The 21,184-nt window shown below is 47.5% G+C and overlaps 1 protein-coding gene across 3 annotated transcripts in view; it reads left to right on the top strand.

Moving 5' to 3' along the window:
* The window catches only part of STAG1 (stromal antigen 1), a 155,231-nt gene that overhangs the window by 295 nt on the left and 133,752 nt on the right, over positions 1-21,184 (top strand). The window contains exon 1 of one of the 3 annotated variants that reach the window (XM_050328117.1): positions 591-1,500. The exons of 1 other annotated variant lie outside the window; for it this stretch is intronic. The gene's annotated coding sequence lies outside the window, so the exon portion shown is untranslated. Of the gene's footprint in view, positions 1-590; positions 1,501-21,184 lie in introns of those variants that run through there. One more of the 3 variants, XM_050328120.1, reaches the window with a different exon arrangement.

Here is a 21,184-nt window from a genome sequence, read left to right on the forward strand (position 1 = left end):
GCCGGAGCAACGGGTCCCCCGGGCGCGGCGCTCTTCGCCGCCATCTCATTGTCCCCGCCGGGGCTGCCGGGGGCGCGGGGCCGGGCCGGGCGGCCTCCCCCGCCGCCGGGCCTGCGCCCTCCGCCGGGCCGCGCCGGGCCCGCGGGGGCGGCGGGGGATGCTCGGGCGGAGCGGGGGAGGCGCTTCCGCCGCGCGGGGCTCGGTGGCGGCGGCCCCGGCCCCGGCCGGCCCCGGGCGGCGGCGGCGGAGGAGGAGGAGGGAAAGTTGCGGGAGCCGGGGGGCGGCCCCGGCCCGCCCTGGCACGGCCCAGCCCGGCCCGCCAGCGGGACCCGACCCGCGGGAGCGGCCGGGCCGCCCCAGCCCTGGCCGGGCTCCAGGGGGACAGGCCGGGCAGCCCCAGGTCGGGCACCCCCCGCTCCTGTTGCTCATCCCGTTACCGCAGCGGCGGCCCCGCGCTCGCCCGGCCCGCCCGGCGCTCAGGCGGGTCACGTAGCCCCGGGGCTGCCCCGGGCTCGGCGGGCGGGAACGGCGGCTGAGCCCGGCGGCTGCGGGGAGGCTGCGCCGGCCCGGGGTGCCGGGGGTACCGGGCCGGGACCGTGCCCCCGGAACAGGCGGGTGCAGGCAGTACCCCCTGAGCGGGGCTGGCAGGGGCATAGGCAGGATGCCAGGCTGGGCTCCCGAGCTGCTGGACTCACAGCAGAAGACACGGTGCCGGGCCCATGCTGGGAGTGTTGGGCAGCCACGCTCGGCTTTCCCCGTGCTTCTGGGATGGAACAGGCAGCGGGAGCACTGCTTGGGACCAAGAGGGACTTAGGAGAATGAGGATAGTTGTAGTATCCGTAGAGCAACTTAAAGGGATGTGACTGCCAATATCAGTGTCAAAAAACTTAGTTTCTGGTAAGACAGCGTGAGTTTAATTAAACTAAATTGAACTGCTTTGTAAGTATTGATTATTTCAGTTATGTTCCACACAATTCTGCAGCTGTGCAGAGTTAGTCTAGTGATGGCATCTATTAAGTTGTTGAGGAACAAAAAACCTTCTTCAGGTCACACCACTGACACAACTGCTCTTGAATTGGGTCCTGTGTTTGGGGGGATGGTGACGTTAATGCCTGGGTTCAGGCTTCTGAAGACTTGCTCAACTGCTCCGTTATTACACTGGTGATAGGGGTGGTGTGGGAGAAGGGCTAGTCCAGATCCTCTGGACCCAGAGTAGTTTTGCCTTGTCTGGTGAGATGGCAAGGACATTTGATGAGTGTTTCTACATCACAGTCCCTCCATCCACGAGGAAATCACAGGGCCACAAGGCAAAGGTTGTCTGTGGAAAGGTGTTCTGACCGTGTGAAGAAGTTCTTACTGTTACAGAATTAAAAGCCAAGTTATTCTTTCTTTCTGACTCAGCCGTGATGACTTTTTGATGGAAAGCCTGAGAAAGTACACGTGGTGGGTGCAGAGGGTTTGGAGATGACAAGCCAACCCGTGATGCAGCAGGATTTCCTGGTGAGCAGAGGGGCTGGCGGTAGGGCTGTGATTAATCTGAGAGGGTGTAATTTTTACTGGCTGCTCACCAGAGAGTGTTCAGTTGAAATTCTGGGTTGCTGCTTGTCATGGGCACGCTGTGGATGTGCAGCAGTGGGGGTGGGTAGTGACAGCAGTGCCTTTACAGAGCTAATGAGCAGTTCGGGCCAGTTTGGAGGTTCAGAGCGCCAGGTCCCCACCCTGTATTCAGAGCCCACGGGCTGGGGTGGTTCCTGATGTTTTACAAATGGGCTGAAGTTGATGAGTTCACTGAGAGAGGCAGCATTTGTGGCCAAATGCCCCCACACAATGCACTGGTCAGAAGGTGTGAGGCAGCTGAAACCCTGGTACTGGAGCTTTGCTCTGGGTCTCTGAGCTTCTCAGCTCCTGTCCCTGTCCATAACCTGCCCTTGTGTTGTGCAGACTTGTGACTTCTGCAACTTCAGTCACCTTCTGGTAGCTGAGGAGTTTGTGAACGTTAAATACGTGGATGCACTGACCAAATGAAGTTCCTTGGGATAGTCAGAAACTCAACAAGTGAGTATTTGTTGAGTTAAAAGAAGAACACATACCCCAAGTTCGTGCTGGTGACTTTGCATTCTCTCCTTTCTTTCCTTCTGTTACAAAGGCTTGCCCTGATATAAGGTGGATAAATATTGGTAATTTAAACACCATTTTAGTAGGCAAGTGAGCTCCTAGAAGTGTAAGGATGCAATGGGGCCAAAATGCTAAACTGTGATGGCTTTCTAAGAAAAATCCTTTTACTGGGATAAGGACATGCCTTTATTGTAACATTGGTGATCTGTTTTCTGGTAACATGCACAATAGACTTGCCCATCCTGCTGAAAATTCCAAAGTGCCAGTGCTGTAGTGAACACAAGACACACTGAGAGCAGCAAACTGAAGTGGTTTGGGAATATTGAAGCCGAACTTTGGACTCGGCACTGCTGGGTGAGACCTGGCTCTGCCTGCTGGGGCTTGGAGTCAGACCCAGAAGGCAGTGCTGGCTCTGGTGCCAAGATAAGGAGGTGCTTTGTCTAAATCTGGTGTACTGGCTTCAGGACTTAAAAAGCCAACCAACATCTGCAAGATGTTTCCTACTTTATTTAAAGTTTGGGGGATTCACTGGAGTCACTCTCATTTATCCCGTGGAGCTCTGAAGCTCCCGTTGCAGATTGCCATCTCTCCCCTGCAGTGCCACTGTGTCTGCTCCTTTGGCTAAAGATAGAAGGGAGCAGAGTTGCTTTTCTTTCTTCTCCAAGAAAGAAATCCTACGAAGTTGGAGTTCACCAGCAGATATTGGTTTTGCTGTTTCTAGCAGGCCTTCTAGGGGTATGCAGTATTTTGCTTTTCCATAATGGTGTAACTTTGTTGGTTTGGGTGTTCAGGATGTGATTAGAACACAGTGACATATTCCTTTATTGCCTTAGAAAGAAAGTGGTTTAGAGAGCATTATTATCACCCTCTGTTCAACTTTTCAGTCTGCAAACATGCTTCCAAAAACAAGTGTTGTTTCGTGAAGGTTCGCTCTAATATTTTTAAAGACAAATCTCACCTTCAGCTGGCTAAAAGAGCTGAAGGGAAGGAGTGCAGGGGGAATCTTCTCCTTAATGGTGATTTTGTGGCCACTGGCCAATTTCTGCCATGTCCTGTTGGCAGTCTGAGTGTAGGCAATGATTTCAGCCCGTGGCAGGTTGTGAGTCCCTCGAGGGACAGTGCCCAGGAACCCAGAGGAGCTGTGCTCCTGGGCTTGGGCAGCTCTGCAGCGTCTCCACAGGCATGTTGGGATTTTGGAAAATGCTGTTTAATAGTAACAGTGCACTGGAGATGGCAGGAGGCCCTTGGACAGTAGATTCATCAGGGCCAAACAGTGTCACGTGTGTCCTGCTTAGGACTGTAGGGACAACATAAACTTGATAAATTTGGTAACTCTGCTAGAATTTGCAGGAAGTTGGATTCTTAAGCCTGTCCTGCCTCAGCTGAAGGGCAGGTTGTTTCAGGTGGTTCTCAGAAGTAATGTTTTACTGCAAAGCAGCATGAGGCAACACCCAGCCAACTGTGCTCCTTGCTGTGCAGGGTTTCAGCAGCAGATACATTATTTATTCTATAAATAAATCTAATGAGTCTGTATTCTGTAACTCTCCATATAGCAGGCTTGTATTATATTGGCAGGTTAGCTGAGTGAAAACAGTGTTGACAGATTGTTCAGCTCATAGAAAAAGATATTTCTTTGTAGAGTTACATAGGGATTGTCCTGTATGTCAGAAATGTTTCTAAATGTCAAATATTTTTCTCCAATAAAATAATAAAAATCAAAACAATTCATCTTGGATACATTTTTTATATACTAGGGCATAACATGTGGTGTGGTTTTTTGAAACAAATAACAAGCTGAGTTTCTGTTTGCTCTCCCCCACATGAGGATTTCCCTCTCTCCTTTTAGGGTTAGAATCCCCAAGGACCAGGAAGATGTTTGTGTTTATAAGTGGCAAGTGAAACTTCATTAGGAAATGGGTAATGAATTCCCTCTTAAATGAATGATAAATGTGCCAGTTTTGCATTGTTAATTCCTAGGGCTGTTCATTAGGACCACATGAGCTTGTTGCTGCCAGTGGGATTGCACAAGATGGTTGAGCTGCTCTGCCACAGCTGAGAAAGGGGTCAGCCTGTCCCTCCACAGCTGCACAGCTCTCCCCTTCCTTTGTGCTCGTGCTGCTGCCCTGCCCCTTCCCTCCCTGGCAAACCCATCTGCTTGGGAGGGTCATTTTTGTGCCCAGTGACTGACCTGAGTCAGGCCATCAGGGTAAGGAGTTGCTAGAGGTGATGCAAGGTCAGTGGCAAGAGTATTTTTGGGGAAAACCGGTGCTGCAGGGGGAGGTTCAGAGCCCTCAGCTGTGTGTGCTGCCCTGGGTGTCAGTGTGGAGCCAACAACTGGGTGTAAACCTGGGGGACTCCTCACCTTTCCTGACCTCCCTCTGCCAGCTCTGCTGCCTGTAGCCCGTGTTTGTTCTTCCCACCTTTGCAGCTGCTCCTATCTGCCTTCCCATGAGGAACTGGCTGTCATCAGCAAGCCGTTGGCGTTCTCCTCTGTGTCCCAAGGTGCCAGCCTGGCCTCCAGCACATATTCCCAGTGTCCCAGAGAGGGCTGGGCTGCAAAGTGCCTCAGAGCTTGTCTCCTGCTCCTGGGCAGGGACACCTTCTGCTAGGCCAGGTTGCTCCAAGCCCTGTGTTCCTGTGGGACTTCCCTCGTGGCCTTGCTCCGTTGTCAGAGATGACATCTGGTTTGCTCTCTGTTTCCTCTCTCCTTGCCCCATAACCTGTCCAAGGCCTGTTGTTGCCACGGCAGCTTCATTTCTTCAGGAGCCTTTTGTGAAGAATCAGGTTGAGTGTCCCTTGGGAGTTGGAGCAGGTTTTGTCCACGGGTGTGTGCCGGAGGGAGAGCTCTGAGAGAACTCCTGTGGGTCTGTGGAACGTGCCTTTCCTGTGCAGAAGGGAGGTTGATTTCCCTGTCTAAATGCCATTGTTTATTTAGCTACCTACGGATCTGTTTTCTAGAGTAGTTTTAACTATGTTAGGCTGTAAGATCAGTGTTGGATGAGGGAGTACACCCAGCTCTGAATTGTGCTATGAGTAAGCACTGCTTCAAGCAGTAGAATTTTTTTTGAAGGCTGTTCTCTTCTGGTTCACTGATGTGGCTTCTTTGGTGCCCGATAGTTTTGTTTTTTCCTGTAGTCTTACTTGAATAGGACACTGCTTGTGGGAGAGGAATTAAATATCTCTTTTCTAAGAAATGAATATTTTAAAGATGGAGAGGAACTTACATATTTTGGGATCTCTGTTTTCCTGTGTTTGGTGGAAATTGATCCATAGAACTGATAATTATTGATGGTGGAACTGGAGGAAAGAACAGAGAAGGATGTGCACACAGAACACAGTCCTGTAGGCCTGTTTCTGTTGGATACTGGGCATGAAAGAACCCAAACAAAACAACAGGGTTGCAGCAATACTGTAAAGCAAATAACGGAGTCCAGGGAGTGCAGATGAGCCCTGCAGAGCTCCCCCAGCCTACAGAGCTGAGGTGAGAGGGGCTGCCCTCCCTCGGCTGCTCCCAGACTGTGCTCAGCCGTGAGGAGCCCTCCCTGCTGCCCACTGTGCCCTGGGAAGGGCAGTGGGAGGGAAGGAGAGCTCAGGTGGTCAGGGAAGTTCCCCAGCCTCGGGAGGGGATTCTCAGAAACACTGCCCCAGCTTGGGCTGCTCTGCCCTCGGAGTTACAGAGCACGGTTGGTTTGTTCTGGTTTGATCTTCATCTCCTTTCTGTTCCACGCTCCCGGTGTTTTCCTTAAGCTCCTTGAGGCTTTTCCTATTTTAGCACTAGTTGATTGTTCTGCTTGTATTTGCAGAAATCACAGAAATCATCATTTCTGTGGGTTTGTGCATCTCTTTTGCCTTCCCCAGTCACAAGTGATTTTTAAAAAAATATCTTTTGTCTCTGTAAGCTCCACTTGGAGCAGTTTTCTCTGCCAAAGTGGTAAGAAGGAGCTGGAATATAGTTCCTGTCTCAAAATGTTTTAGGGAAGTTTTGAATACTGATTATTGTGGTGGTGTACAAGATGCTGGACACGTTCAGAACTGGAGGGGAAGAGACACATTGTACTGTTTGATTGAAAATAGCCAGGCTGGATTATGACAGCACTGTCCACTGGCTGAGGTGGAGGAGAGGGTGGCAGGTTGGATGACAGTGAGAACTTGTGGTTGAGTCCTTTCAAATACCCCCAGCACTGGATTGTAACGTGGAACAGGAGGAGGGAACCTGTTCTGCATAGCCTGTGCCCTGGCTGGAGGTTTCCTCACTTTCAGAACAAGTGGGAGAACACAGGCAATGCCAGATTTCAGGTGTGATCCCCTGGCACTGTGAGAAAAGGAATTGAAGTGAAATGCCCCAGTCATTGCTTTTTTCTGGGTGTGTTTCAATACCGAACTGTTACAGTTTTCTCCCCCAAAGAAACCAGAGAAGCTGCTTGTGTTGCTGAGCAAAGGAAAGCCTTTACACACTTGTGTTGCTGTGTTGGTGTAACTGTAGAGCACCAGGTCATGGACTGAGAGCACTGGTGAGGGGTTTGTGTGAATCCTGTTGCCTGAGGTGGCTGATAAATCGGGAATCTCTTGGCTTTGAGGTCAGTGTTTGTGAATGCCTTGGTCATTAGAGCTGGTAGGACAAGCTTTTCCCACTGGTATGCCTTGCTTTCCTGATTCTCACTGCTGGTGGTTGATTCAGAGTCCTGTTGGAAAGCTGAGAAGGAAAAAACAAGGGCATTAGTGAGGAGTAGGAGTCAAGGGGAATGAAGTGTCACATTTGGGAGCAGGGAGAGGAGTTGTCAGTTGTACCTGCCATTATTTCCTGGACCGAGGGGTTGTTACAAAACTTCTAAGATGGAAAGGGTATCCTTTTGTAAAGTTTCAGAATGTTTTCTAGGCGGTTTCTGCCAGGCCTTTTGCAGGAGAGTGTCATTGCTCAGCATCATCCAAAGCATTTGAACAGAACCTGGAGGCCCTGCAGTGCCAGGAGGTACCACCAGCACTGTCTGGAGTGAGTTCTGAGGAACTGGCAGGGTGGGACAGTTCTGTCATTGAAGAGCATGGGATGTACAAAAACATTGACTTGCAGCTCTGTAGGAGAAGTAAATTCCCAGGAAGTCCCCTTTGCACCAACTGAGAGGTTGAGGGGGAGAGAAACAGGCTGTTACTGTCGTGAGCTGGGGAGGGAGTGTCGTGCAAAGGAGCTCCAGCTCCTGCAGCCCCCTGAAGTAGCCTGTTTTGTGTGGATGTCAGAAGAAGGGGTGCTGTTTAAGCTCTGGCCAAGCTGTTGGTAATGCCAGGCTCTCAGAGAAGGTTCCAAAGCAGCAGAGTGGCTCAGGTTACTGAGAACAGGCCCTGCTCTTCCTGCCCTGACGTCACTGGCAGAGTTCCTGCAGTGGAGGCTGGAGCCAAGCAGACAAAAAGCTCTGGGGAAGAAAGGGAAGAACATGTTGGTAGAAGGTTAGAAATGATCTGAATGTCATCTTACATTCACCAGGCTTGCCTTTTAATAGCCAACAAGGAGTAGAACCTTAAGACCCAGGCCAGCCTCGTTTGTGTTATTTTTACTTTGCTGGCAGTTCAGGCACTTTTGGACTTGGTTGCTGGGGATTTTTTTGAATCCTCAGGGGGAACTTTGGTTTTTACATTGTTGTAGATGGCTGGGATGAGCACGCCTGTGGTTGAGATGGGCATTGTTAGGCAGTTACTCCAGTCTTGTTCTAAATAACATATGCCTCTGACAGACCAACCACCCAGACTGGAAATTCCTCTATTAGGCTCTTAGCTGCAGATTATTTTTGTTGTGTTCCAACTCAACTTATTCAAATTAATTTTTGAATATGAGGTTAAGAAGGGTTTTTTTTTTGGCTGTGGTAAATACATATTTATTTTTTTTCTATGGATTTTGGTGGGAAGCTCCTGCTGAGCTTTCCTGCTTTAAAGCCTGTAGTTGACCTGTTCTGTGCCTTTAATGAGATTGCTGTTACTTAAACTGGTCAAGCTACATGGATTTTATTTTTTTTTTTAATAATTATCTGCAAAATAGTCAGTGGTAGCTTGGTTGGGACTACAAGAACTGCTTTTTGCACAATTTGCATAAGGAGCAGATTGTGTTGCCACACTGAGAGTAACCTCCAGTGCATCCTTGCAGCGCTGTGGGGAGGGCCTGGGGTCTGACAGCCATCAGGCTGTTACTGTGAGAACACAAGCCACTCGAACACCAGACTCCCTGGTTTGAAAGGTTTCAAAACCGGGCTGGGAATTCTTTGTCTGTTGCCATAAAGTTGCTCCACTGGACCCTGTCAGCCACCCGGGTGTCTTTTGTGCCACATTTGTGTTTGCTCCAAACAGGCAAGTTACCGAGAGCTCACATAAAGAGCAAATAGTTTTGCTAACCTTGCTTAGGAGAGAACATTTATTTTGGATGAAGCCTCCCAGAGGAACTGGAACAGACACTGGATGGGGAGAGTAGAAAAAGCAGCAGGATACAGCAGCACTTGTGTCAGATGTGTGAGTGGAGTGTGGAGTGAGAGAGCAACACAAACTGCTTTGAAGGAAGCCACAGGCTGGCTGCTGGGCTCAGTCACAACTGTCTGTGCTCCCAAGGGCACTGTGGAGGTGAGCAAAAGTGTCCCTGCCCAGAACATCCCAGTTCTGCTGCGACCCCTCTCCCAGGGGCCCGCGGGTGACTTTGTTGTTGCGTTGATGTCTGTGCTCTCACTGGGGGAACCCAGTGCCTCTAATACATTTTCCCCACTAATTCTAAACATCCTGACTGTAGGTGATTAAAAAAAAAAAAAAAAGGCCACCCTGCCCCTTCCATGTTCTGTTCCTTGCAATCCCTTTTCCTCGCTCTCCAGCTGATAAGAGTTTTCCTGTGTTGCCAGCACAGATTTAACCTTGCTGTGTGTTTTCTTGAGGACTGCTACCCAAAGTGTTCGAGTGGTTAATAGTTCCACATAATACCTGCTCTGTAGTCTTCTACCCTTGACTTTCAAGCAGAAACAAGCTATTATTTTGTTATATAATTATTTTCTTCTAGGACAGAAGTTCATTTTTGAAAAGTTGCAAAGGCTTTATCACTTACACCTTTCCATCCTCCAGCTGGGACGTGCTGTGTTGTGAGAATATAAACTAGAAAGACTTTTACCACTGAAGTTTTATTTAGTGAAAGGACTGGTATTGGGGTGTGTTTTATTATTTTATTTGGGTTTTTTTGTGCATTGGTGGAATCTCTAGGGACACAACTCTAAGTCCAAATTCATCTTGCTTTTACAGCCATTAAGGGGTATTAAAACTGTAGTGTTCAGAGACCTCTATCCAGTCTTGTGTTTTACTGCAACAATGGACTTGTACTAGGATGGTTATTTATTTACTTTCCTGGCTCTTTCTGGCCTTTCTTTGTTCCTGAAAGAACACTGAACAAACAAGAGAAGGGAGAGAGACCTTTCTCTGTCTTGGGGGAAGATAATTTACAATATTCTTGACAGATGCTCATCTAATCTCTTAATTGCTGAAAGTTTCACTGCACTTCCTAAGCAGCTTATTCCAGTGCTATATATTCTTACTGACTGGTTTTTTTTTGATGTTTAAGTGACACATTCTGCAGTTAACTTTGGTTTTTATTTGGTCATCTTGAACTACTTCTGATGTACCTGAATGAACGTGAGCTGTCTTTGTGGGGTTTTTTCCCTCCTCGATCTCTTCTCTAACACAAACTGTGTCTTTGTATCTGAGCTTAAGCCTGAACCCCCATACTGGGCACCCTGCTTTGCTGATGCTGTAAGTGGTGCTGGCTGGATTGTTCTCAGTGTGTTTGTTGTGAGCAGCTCTTCCCCAGGGCCTGTTGCCTGTCCTGTGGTTTGGAGCTTGTGGAGGGTGCCGTGGGCGATCCCAGAGTTCCTTAACCCGTGCCTGGATATTTGGAGTCACTTCTGGGTTCTGTCCCAGAGAGGCAGGTTCCTCCTTTTCACAGCTGGAGGGATGGGAGGCAGGCTGGGAAGCAGCATGGGAAGCAGCTGTCTCTGGTGAACGCAGTGGATGTTTGGCCCAAAGCAGGTTCCCTGCTGTGGTGAGCAGGAGGTGCAGGTGATCAGACAGGAGCTGTGGTTCCCCCTGGCTCTAGTGGAGGAGAATCAGGCCTTTCCTGTTGAATGCTGCTGCCTGGTGCAGTTGTCTGCTGTCATTTGATTAGCTGCAGTCTTCAATATTCATGAAGAGTCTGAGGAAAGAGCCTGCCTTGTTTGTTCAGCGTCAAGCTGTTGAAAGCCTACGTGGAGCACCGGTTTCTCCACCTCCTTTGATTTCAAACGCTGCTTTTTTGTTGCTACAAAGTGGTACAAATCTTCACAATGACTTCTGACAATGCAGAAAGGGGATTTGCTTTTTTGTGGTAAAAGTATAATGGCAGCTTGAAGAGAAAAGAAAAAAACTGGGAAAGAAAATTAAAAGATGCTAAAAAGGTGGGAAAGGGATCCATGTAATGTGAACACAGTCTGTGTTTTACAGATGTCCCCTAAAATTTGCCTGGGAAACAGCTGTTTGCCAGCATGGGCATTGTTTGCAGCTTTTATTTCTTCCAAACTGTAGGTATGTTTCTGTACCAAACACGGGTGTTTTGAACCCCAAAACCAGTCTTCCAGTTTTGACATCGTTAGCAACATTTATTTACTACCTATTTGGATCCTGGATTCCTCATACCCCAGTATGTGTTTCCTCTCAGTTTATAATCTCCAGTGAATACCTTCAGACGTAGATCGTGGTTGTTACTCTACTGTTTCAAGTGCGTGATGGTTTGGAACTTGGATTTCACTCGTTTATTTTGAAACTGCCCCTTGCTGTGCTTTACAGGCTGATTTGTCTTGGGAATGTTGGTAGAGGTGGGATGAAGGTTTGGAATTGCAAAGGACCTACCTTGTTTGCTCATTTAGTAGCTTTACCTTGATAAACATACCTGGCCTTTTTATTTTAGTGCATTTTGGTTCTCAGTTAGTGCTTTCCCACCTCTTTGTTTTGTTTTTTTTTTTGGTGACAACCCCTGCTATCACCTCTGTTGCCCTCCTGTCACCCGCAGGTGTCTGCTTGGGACTGATGAGCCTCTGTTCCCTCCACCCTTTTTCTGGGAGCAGTTTGGCTCGTGCCTGGAGCACAAGGTCACCTGCCTGGCAGGCCCAGGGGGTGGTTCCAGGCCTGCAGTGGGGAACAGGAGCTGCCTCCATGTCCTGGGATAAACCAGGAGCAGTGGTGTCTCACTCAGCACTGCCAGGGCTGCCTGCCCCAGCCAAGTCCTCAGCAACCACTGAGTTTGTGGTGGTTTTGGGAGCACATTGAGTGAGCTGGGCAGTTCTTAGCAGCTGGTTTGTCAGCAGAGGAAGGAGGCTTTGAGCAGTGAAGAAGAGGAGAGGGTAGTGAGCAGCCAACCCTCCTTTGCTGTCTGAGCTGAGCTGCAGTTCCCCAGCACCACTGGCTTCTCTCTGCCCTGGGGGTTGTTGGAGGGGGCTATGGGAGCACAGGGGTCTCTGCAGGTTAGAGGCAGCCTGTGGTCTGTTGTGCAGTCACTGTGACACTGAGGGCTGGGCTGGGGGAGCAGTCGGTGTTTTCATTCTCTCTTTCTGTGGCAACCACATTTCTACTGTGGCTCTCAACTTAAGGGAGTTGTTTGCAGTTGGGCATTTCACTGGGTAGAGCAGCATCCAGTGCAGCAGTAATAACCTCAAATAACCTGCCTAGCTCTCTGGGAATATGGATTTCTTCCCTATCATTGCAGCCGGGAGACTATCAGTACTTTGTTCTTCAAACGTACCAGCCAGGGAAGCTCATCTCCACATCTCCATGATTATATCACTTACAATATATCACTCTTTTTAATAGACTAGTGAGACCCTAATCATCAATCTCTTACTTTCCTTTCTAAGAGCCCTCAAATATCCAAGGAAAAAAGTCAACTGCTCTCAGATCTCTTGAGAGTTTGGCACTGTACATGTATTTAAGCTTGAGCTTGCTATGTGTAAACCCCAATGCCTTCAGTCTGAGGGCCCCTGTCGCTCCGGTTTCATCCCTGCAGCGCTCAGTTATGCCAGGTTCCCCTCTACTCTGCTCTCTTTGGACTGTGCACCATTTTGAGAGTCCTCTCCTGGATCAAGCTCTGGAGCTGTTTTCCTGCCTCTCCTTTTCACAGTGCCTGTGGATGAGTTCTCCCTGGACAGACTTGGTAGTTTGGTTTTCAAGCAAGGAAAAGTTTGTGCTTTTGCATCACAGACTTGTAGCTCTTTCTTATCTGAAATTAAAGTAAGAAATTTAAGAAAGAGAGCAAAACAACAGCCAGTTGGAAGGGGAAGCTAAAGGGCTAAATACAGGTTGTACCAACCCAAAGCAGAATTTCTACTTCTCCCAGCAAAGAACTTGATGGGTCAGTGCTGGGAGCAAGAATCTCACCGGCCAGCTGACTGGAGCTCATCCCTAAAATCATCTTCTGACTTAGGAACTGTCCTTTTGACCTTAAGGATTCATTTTCCCTGTGACCTGGGGCTCTGCTCAGATGACTTTAAATGTTCATTTTGATCTTACCTTGTAGTGACAGTTGTTTCTTGAGTTGAGGAAACCATCTTATATTTACAAGTCAGTGTTTAACTACTGTGCTAATTGCTTTCTCTTCCATTTCCCTGTCACGTGGTTTAGTTTTATCCAAGTCTTCATCAGTCTAGGAGTTGGTAAGCAGATTAGAAATTAAATTGTACAATAGAGAACAATCAATAATAAATACCCTTTGAAATGCTGACATTTAAATAAAAAGAACTGTAAAGCCCCTCCCATTAAAAATGACACTTTAAAATGTGTTCCATTTCCCATTTTTCTCTAGTGAGCTAAAAATCTCATTCTGTGTTCTTTTTGCCTCCTTTGGCAATTAATCTCATAACTCATTCTCCCAGATCTTTCTCCTGGTGCTTCAGTAAGGTCAGCAGCTACTCCAGACTACAACCCTTTTTCAAGTGTGGCTGCCAAACTGCACTTTCACGTTGGAGAAATGTCTTGTGTCTGCAAAGCAAGCGTAGCCACTCCTGCTACAGAAACATCAGCTGCTGCCCTGCTGCTCGTGTCTCAGGGCTCCCTCCTTTTAGGAGTAATTGAAAACTTGTGCAAGGGGCTCTAGTGCCCATTGGTAAGGAAGTCCTGAAACTTGCTTTAGCTTGGAATGCAGGATTTTCTCAGCATTGCTCAAGGAATGCTGGAGAGATGTTTTTAGCTTCAGTGTGGAAAATTTTGCTGAGACTAATAAATAAACTGTCTTAATTTTGCATTCTGTTAATGTTCCCGGTGTGTCTGGAATGGGGAGATGGCTGTATTGACTGCAGTTAATATGTGAATAAACCAGAAAATAATATATAATATATGTTATATGTATATATATATATAATTAATAAAACAGGAAGGTGTTGAAGAGGTCCCTGAATTCTGACTGCGAAGGAAGGTCCAGGGTTGGGCTGGCATTGGAACAGGCCTGTGTGTAAAGGCTGCAGTGCCCACAGGGTCTGTCAGGGAATGGAATTGAAGCTGTGTTTGTCACATCTGCCCATGGCACTCTGCAAGGTCAGGTCCTCCTCACAGGCCTGGCTTAGAGTGGTACCCCTGGAAATACAAAGTTGTAGATGGCATTTGACTTCACTGTTTCTTACTGCAAAGATATAAGAGGTGAAAACCCCAGGCATAAAAAACTCAAATGCAGGCAAGGGTGGAGTTTTTGCTCCATGTGTTGAGTGGGAATTCCCTGTGAATTCCCTGGGAGTTCTGTGTGCGGGAGTTGTTGTAGGGGAAGGATATGTGAGTTTCAACATGTATATTTTAGACTGTTGAGCACCTGCTTTAAGTATCCAGTGCAGTGCAGGCTTCAGTCTGCAGGTAAGACAGGTGCCTTCCCTAGGAAAGGCACAAGTAATTCCCAGTGTTCCTGGAAAAGAGCACTGAGCCTGAAGGGGTTAGTTAAGAAAGGAAGTCTGTTCCATTTTCTCTCCTTGGCAGTCTTAAGACCAGATTTATGAGCATTTTTGATACAGAAATGTAAAAATCAGTGATGGAAATGGTACTAGGGTCGCACAGATTTGGAAGTGCACATTCCCTTTCTGTTGGCTCTTCCAAGTGGGAATGGCAAGGCAGTTGGCAGCCCTGCACTGTGTCCTGCTTCCCGAGGGCCTGGGGACAGATCCATAACCTGTTCTGCTTATAGATTTTACAAGTGCACATTAAAGCAGCATATCCTGCTTCAAACCCATTATTTAAAGGCAGAGAAGGACAGGGAGAGGAGAACACGGGAATAACAGCAGGCCAGGCCAGGCTGGGGTGAAGAACAAGGGGTGGGATTGCTCAGCTCTGCTGCTGGTCATGGGCTGGAAATCGATTCGTGTTGGGCTTGAAATATGTAATTAATGATGAAAAGAACCACCAGCAATTGGGAGTGTATTGAACATGAGCTGGATAATGAAGTAGTGGGGTGAGCTCAACCACATTAAATGGGAGAACCTGTCACATCTGTAATATTAAAGAGCTGTCTTGGTATTAGAAAACTGCAGTGGTGGAGTACTTGGTAATTGAGAGTATTTAGCATAAGAAATCTGAATGAGGTAATTGAGGGTATTAAAATGGCTGCAATAAAATTTGAATACTGAAAGTTTATAGAAGCTCTAAGCAGTAATTAAGGATGCTATTTTAATACATAAAAATTATTAAGGTTGAGCAAAGAAAAATCCTGCTGCAGCTCACAGGGGAAAATGTGGAAGGAAAAATCTGCTTTTAAATTCTTAGCGTCTCTCTGTTGGATTTAGTTAAATATCTAAGAAACATGAAACTAGACTATCCTCTTCTCATACACAGTATAATTTGGGATATTCCCGTGTCCTTACTGTAATTGGGGAAGATAGTCCTTTGCATGTTTATCTAATTTTATACTTCAGTTGATGGGGGATTAGAAACTCCGTTGTGAATTTTGTGTCTGCTCTGTGTTTTCTGGGACTTTTCCATTTTAGCTGCTGAGACCACGGTTGAAATAAAAGCTGTGCTTTTCTGCCTAATCAAGCAGCTTCCTCATTTTTAACTGGTGAGGTATTTTTGGCACCCTGAGTTCGGGCCATCCTTGCTGGGGTGGTAGCAGGCCCCCGAGGGAAGTGAGGAAGGGCTCTGGGTGATTTTTGGTGCTGGAACCTCCCAGTGGAGGTAGAGAAGATCCAAGCAAACTCCCCACCAACCTGCAGGCCTTTGGATGGGCTCAAACAGCAGCCAAGCAGCTGCTGGGAAATGGGAGAAAGCTCTTTGGTGAGAAGTTACCAAGTCTCACAAACTGCTTCAGAAGCTCTCCAGAGCCTTAGTGGGCTGTTCTGAACACTGTTCTGTCACCTGCAAAGGCACTTTTCCAAAACAGGTTTCTATACCTGTAGTTTTGAGCCATCCACCATCTCCCAGTAAGGTGATGGTTCATCTTTGGTGTGGCACTGAGTTGGAATGAGTAAATAGAGTGGGGCCTTTCAGTTTGCCACCAATTTCTTTTGTAACCATTTTCTACTGGGGGTAATCAGGGTTTTTCCTCCTTACCTGGAGGTGCCCCTTCCTGCTAAAAGGTGGGGGTTGTTTGTCCAGCACACGCTCTTGCTGTTCACAGGTTGGGCCATGGCAGTGAAGCCTGAGGTGGGTGGAAGGCTCAGGCTGAGGCCCTCTGGGGCTGTGAGAGGCTCCTCTACAAACCCTGTTTATTGATGAGTAGTCTTTGTTCATTGATACCTGTGTTTATTGATGACTAACCTTGGACTGGCATCACGGACTCCCAGTGACCACCAGTCCCATTCTCCAGGAGTGACAAATACAGGAGGATTTGTATTGAATTCTGAGCTGTTCTAGCTCACTGTTAAAGTGCCTCCCCTGAAGGGTGTTTGAGCATGTCCAGTAGCTCCTTTTGAAACCCAAAATAGGAGCATTATTATCTTGCGTGTCACTGAACAAATAATACTGGAAATGTTTTAATTTGCTCCGTTGCGCTCGGCTTTACTCTCACTGCAACTTCCTGGAGAAGTATTTCTGAGAAATAAAGCCATTATTTTAATTGGCCTTTCCTCAGATTGGAGGGAAAGTGCTTTTTCTTGTTATATCTGGCTGTACAAGTGGATGGATGTTACCTTGACCACTGAACTAAGTTCCCCATCAAATAGTGGAGAGCTGTGGGAGCGCTCCTTTGGAGCACTGCATTCATGTGCTCTTCAGCATCTCTCTTGGCAGGACTGTGATCAGTGCAGAGCTTCATCGTTTCTGGGGTTCCCCTCACATTTAGATGCAGTGTCAGCATTGATGTGGACAAATTACTCTCTGGCAGCGATTGTGCTGTTAGTTCATTCAGCAGACAAAACCAGCTTGACCTGGACCAGGAAGGTGCCTCTCCTCCTAAACTCTTACAATGATTTATTAAGCTCTCTGCATTCAGAGATGTGACCCGTTCATGTCACTGCTTTTCATATCCTCAGAGAAATCAGCAACAGCTTCCTCTTCTCTGAGATCGTTTCTTAGAAGCCACTTATCGGTCAAAGGTTTTTTGCTGGTACCACCTCCTCTCCCTAATTTTTGATCCCTGCTTTCCCCCACTAAAAAGAAATAATAAATAGAAAAGGTCAGCAACACAAAAAGGACAAAATGCTGAGCTACTAAATCCTGTGCTAATAAAGCTCTGGGATTTTGAATGTTTTTATTTTTTAACTGTGTTGTATTCTGGAAGATTTTTGAAACGAGCCTTTGGAGTAAGAAACGTTATTAGTTTGGAAACAGAGAAGTAATCCTTTAAAACAGTTCTTCAGTACACATTTAGTTATCTGTGTTTATTCCAAATGCTTTTGAGATAGCAAAGCCTAAAGATTTTTGGCAAATGCACGCTGCTTGGATAGAAAGCCAAGAATTTTAACAACTGTTTTCTGGGGAATGTCTTGGCTTTCTTTGGCCTGATTTTTATCTGTACAGTTGTCACCTTGTGCCGGTGGGTGATTTTCTCTTTGGGTTTCTGAGGCACTGTGTCTTTGCAAGTGTTGGAGTGGTTCCTGTCCCTGCCAGGACAGTGGGGCAGAGCAGGGCCTGGGAATCCTGGTGCAGGAGGGGGCAAGGAACAACACCTTGGGGAGCTTTTATAGTGCTAAGTTTTGGTTTTAAATAGGACTCAGATTTTATGGCATGATGTGACATGTTGTTTAAATGCATTAGAAAGATTGAGTTGCTCCTCCTCTGTTTTGAGCACAGTGACTAATTTCAATCAAATTTGGAGGGGATGGGAGATGTCCCAAAGACAAATTTGTGCAGTTTTTGTGAAAGTTCCAAGTTCCTCTGGCCCAAGTTCCTCTCTTAATACCACCTGCCTTTGCCATCCCTCTCCTACACACTGTCCTCAGTGACAGCAACAGCAGCACTTGAGTTGTTGTTACACGTCAGAGAATCCACCCAGAGTTCTAGAATAGTAATCCATGGAGAGCCAGGGTTTGATCAGCTCGTGAAACTGCTGGGGAAGACAAGCAGGAGGAAAGGATAAGTGCAGCAGTCTCAGCTGGCCACACCCTACAGAGGGTGTGTCAGTGTATCAGCATGGCAGCAGAGACTTCTGAGTGTGTCATTCCTGAAACCAGGAATAATGTGCTTATTCTAGAAGAAAATCTTCCACACAGTTAAGCCACAGCAGTGGCATTCTCAGGAGAGGCAGCAGAGGGGACAGAAAATGCTTCCACAGCTCCTCAGGAATCCCCCCCAAGCAACTGATCAGATTTAGGATCTCACTGCAGGGCTCATGATGTGTTCTTGGCAATTCAGTATTTTTTAAGTGGGGTTGTGCCTGACTGTTCCAAAGCCACATAATCCCCTTACTGCACTGACAGGGAGGAATCTGGGGCCGAGGTACTGCTAGGGCAGGTTTTCTTGCTCTCGGGGTGAGGGAATGCTTTCAGTGTTGGCTCCCTTTCTGTAGCTGTTTCTGTCCCTGGTGAGGGCAGAAGGGTTAGTGCCTTCAGCTTGTCACCTGGGGCAGTGAGGGGGTGCAGGATGGGATTATGCATATTGTGTAAAACGGTACAGATGAACACTTCTAATTTAAGAAGCAACTTATTTGTATTGAGAAGTACTTTTTGAAATTTGACATCTTGTTTCGAGCAGTGATCCATTTACTGGGGAAAATTCAGCTCCTTTGAGGTTTCAGGTTAAGTTTGACACCTTCAAATCTGACTCTTCAGCTCAAACTGAGTTTGCTGCAGTGCTGATGGCAAATGGGAAATCACTGCTGGTTTGCTAAACTTTACACAGTTCAGTGTTCACAAAACAGAAGGAAACCCAATCCCCAAATAAAAGGAAGGCCTGCTGAGTCCCACGGCCTTATTGCTAGTGTCTTCTAAGAATTAAAACGTGAGAATTATCTGCATGGTGAACAGGTTATTGGAAAAAAAACGTGTAGGATTCAGTGGAACAGTAAATTTTCCATGCTGTTGCTAATGTATTAATTCAGTAAGAAATGATTGTGTTTGTGGGATCCTGATAGCAAAGCTGGTGTGAGTGTGGCGTTTTGACTTCCACCTGGAGAAAAATGGGAGCCAAAAGACCACGTGAATTTTCAGTGGTGTCACAGTTCAGTGTTTAATTCCAGTGGCAGTTGCTGTGGGAAGGGATGATGGGATTTGTAAAACACCTGGTTCATGGGAACCCCAGCACTGTGTCTCCTCCGAACAGTGGGACAGCAGCACAGGGTTAAATGTAGGGACTCATTTTGGGGTAAGAAATGCTGGAGTTAAAAGTTTGGGGTCAGCAAATCGTTCCTGGTGGGTTTTGCAGAAGGCAGGTGAGAGTACAGTCGGTGTCCTCAACACTGACTGCAGGCTGCTCTGGAAGGGGTATCCAGATTCCCTCCCTCCTCCTTCCCTCTTCTTGCATGGTTTGTGCTCCTGCCAGCATGGTCTGCATCGTAGCAGGAGTTATCTTTTCAGAGGTATATGTTCTAAAATTGTGAATATTGCCTTTTTCAACTGGAGAGGCTTCTTAGGGGAGGAGGCCAAAGGGGTTTTGCTGGTGGATCTGAACTTGGTGACAGGAGTGTAGATGGGGACACAGACCCAGTGAGGGAGCAGGACAGGATGGGACCTTCATTTGGGTCAGTGGAGAAGAAGGGATGGGCAGGGAGGTGTCACAACTCTGGCTGAATGCAGGGTTCTGTGATGAGGGTTCTCTCACTGGGTCTGTGGGAGAAATGAGCCTTCCTGAAGGTGCAGAGGAGAAGCAGGAGAGCTGGATCCAGCAGGGCCTGGCTGTGTGGGTGGAGAGCTGGGGGTGGCCGTGGCACTGAGACTGCTGGGGGGTCACTGCTTCTCAACCTCACTTGGGGCCTTTCGTACCAAGGGGAGGTCAAGGACACAAGTAGGGATTTTGTAGCAGATAAAGGAGAAGATCCAGAGGGGAGAGGTAGATTTGGAAAGCAAATAAGAGCAACTGTAGTACTGAATGTGGGTGGTAATGAAAGATGACCTGGTGTATTTGTTCTCACATGGGTTTGTTGGGCTGGGATATAACTACATTTTGGAGTAAGAGAACCCCCTTACATACAGGGTAAATATTAGGGAATGGAAAGTTTCACCTGCAAGGATAATATTGATGCAAAATCTTATGTGTGTAAATACAAGCAGTTGGGAAGACCAGGATTTTGAGAGTGTTCTGGGCGAGTGTAGCCATACACGTGCACCTGTGATTGGGGTTTTGGCCTCAAAGTGTTTTACAAGTCTTTCTTCTGCCCTGTGTGGTGTTTTTATTGTAGGTGTATTTTGTATTGTATTTTTATTGTAGGTGTATTTATGCTGGTGTCTTTAAAAAAAATAATTAACCAGGAACAGTCATCACATTTTTAATAACTTCCAGTGTTAAGACATTTTGCCTCTTTCCCAATGATTTTAAGATTTGATTCATGAAGCTGTGATCAGCTAAATTCTGGATTTAAAAAAAAAAAGTTAATTACAGCCTAAGATTCTCGTTATAAAACTTGCAGAGCTGTGTTTGCTCACTGGAAAGATCAGGAGAAACTTGATTGTCATCCTGAAACACTATTTTTTAGTTAGCCTTGTGCCTCACCACTGCTGCCAGCTGTGCACGGGCAACAGGAAAAATGTGGAAGGGAGTTTTTAAGGCAGTGCTTTTCTTGCTGTTGCTCAGTGTTAGATTAACTGTGTTTAGGAATGAAAGGTTGGTTGGTTGTGCTCCTGCCTGCTCTGCTCCCGCTGTGCCCCGTGCAGGGAGAAAGAGGTGCCCCTGGCCCTGGGCCTTGCTGAGCCCGGGCAGGTGTTGGTCTCGCAGCTCTCACAGTGTATTTTCTATACCTGTGTAAGCTGGTCCGTGTTACCCAGGCCAAAAGGGTTGGTTGGGGTTCAGCTGTTAGAAACTCCTCGCCGTGAAATCCGGGACACATGGGAGGTCTCTGCTGAACTGTTGCACACCTGAACCCAGCACAAGATTCTTGTTAGAGCTCCCCCAGCTCCACCTGCTTGCTGAGGTCATGCCCAGGTTTGGGCAGTGCGTCTGGCTCCACTTTCTGGTCCCCGTGGTGTCCTCCAGGAGGATTCCAGGTGGCAGCAATACTGTCAAAGCCTGGGTGCTGGGAGCTTGATGATTATCTCAAACCAGAAAATATAACGGGTTTATCTTTGTGGTGTGAGAAAATGATTTGAACTGTATTTAGAGGATGTGAGAATGGAAATTGAAACCCTTTTCAAGGTCCTGTTGGAGCTCGAAACCACTGCAGTGTTCGTTCTGCCTCTTTGGTGCAGAGGGTGCTTGGTGACCCAGGGTCTGCAGAACTCCCTGGTCACCCTTTGTGTTTTATGGAGAATATTCCCCACTTGGCAATGGCCCGACCCTTCCCAGGTCAGCCAGGACAGCCCATGAATGGCTCAAGTGCCCTGGCTGAGACAGGCAGAGGAGTGGCACTTCCTGACAGGGTGCAGGGTTGAGGCTGGGCTTTGGGAGGCAGCAGTACCGGAGCTGCCCTGGGCACGCCGTGGCACTGCTGGGTTCTGCACTGTGCTGTCTGCACCACCCTGGAGGTTCCTCTCAG

Source organism: Myiozetetes cayanensis, unplaced genomic scaffold, assembly GCF_022539395.1.
Source record: "Myiozetetes cayanensis isolate MyiCay16 unplaced genomic scaffold, myiCay2020 scf36, whole genome shotgun sequence".
Classification (NCBI taxonomy): Eukaryota; Metazoa; Chordata; class Aves; order Passeriformes; family Tyrannidae; genus Myiozetetes; species Myiozetetes cayanensis.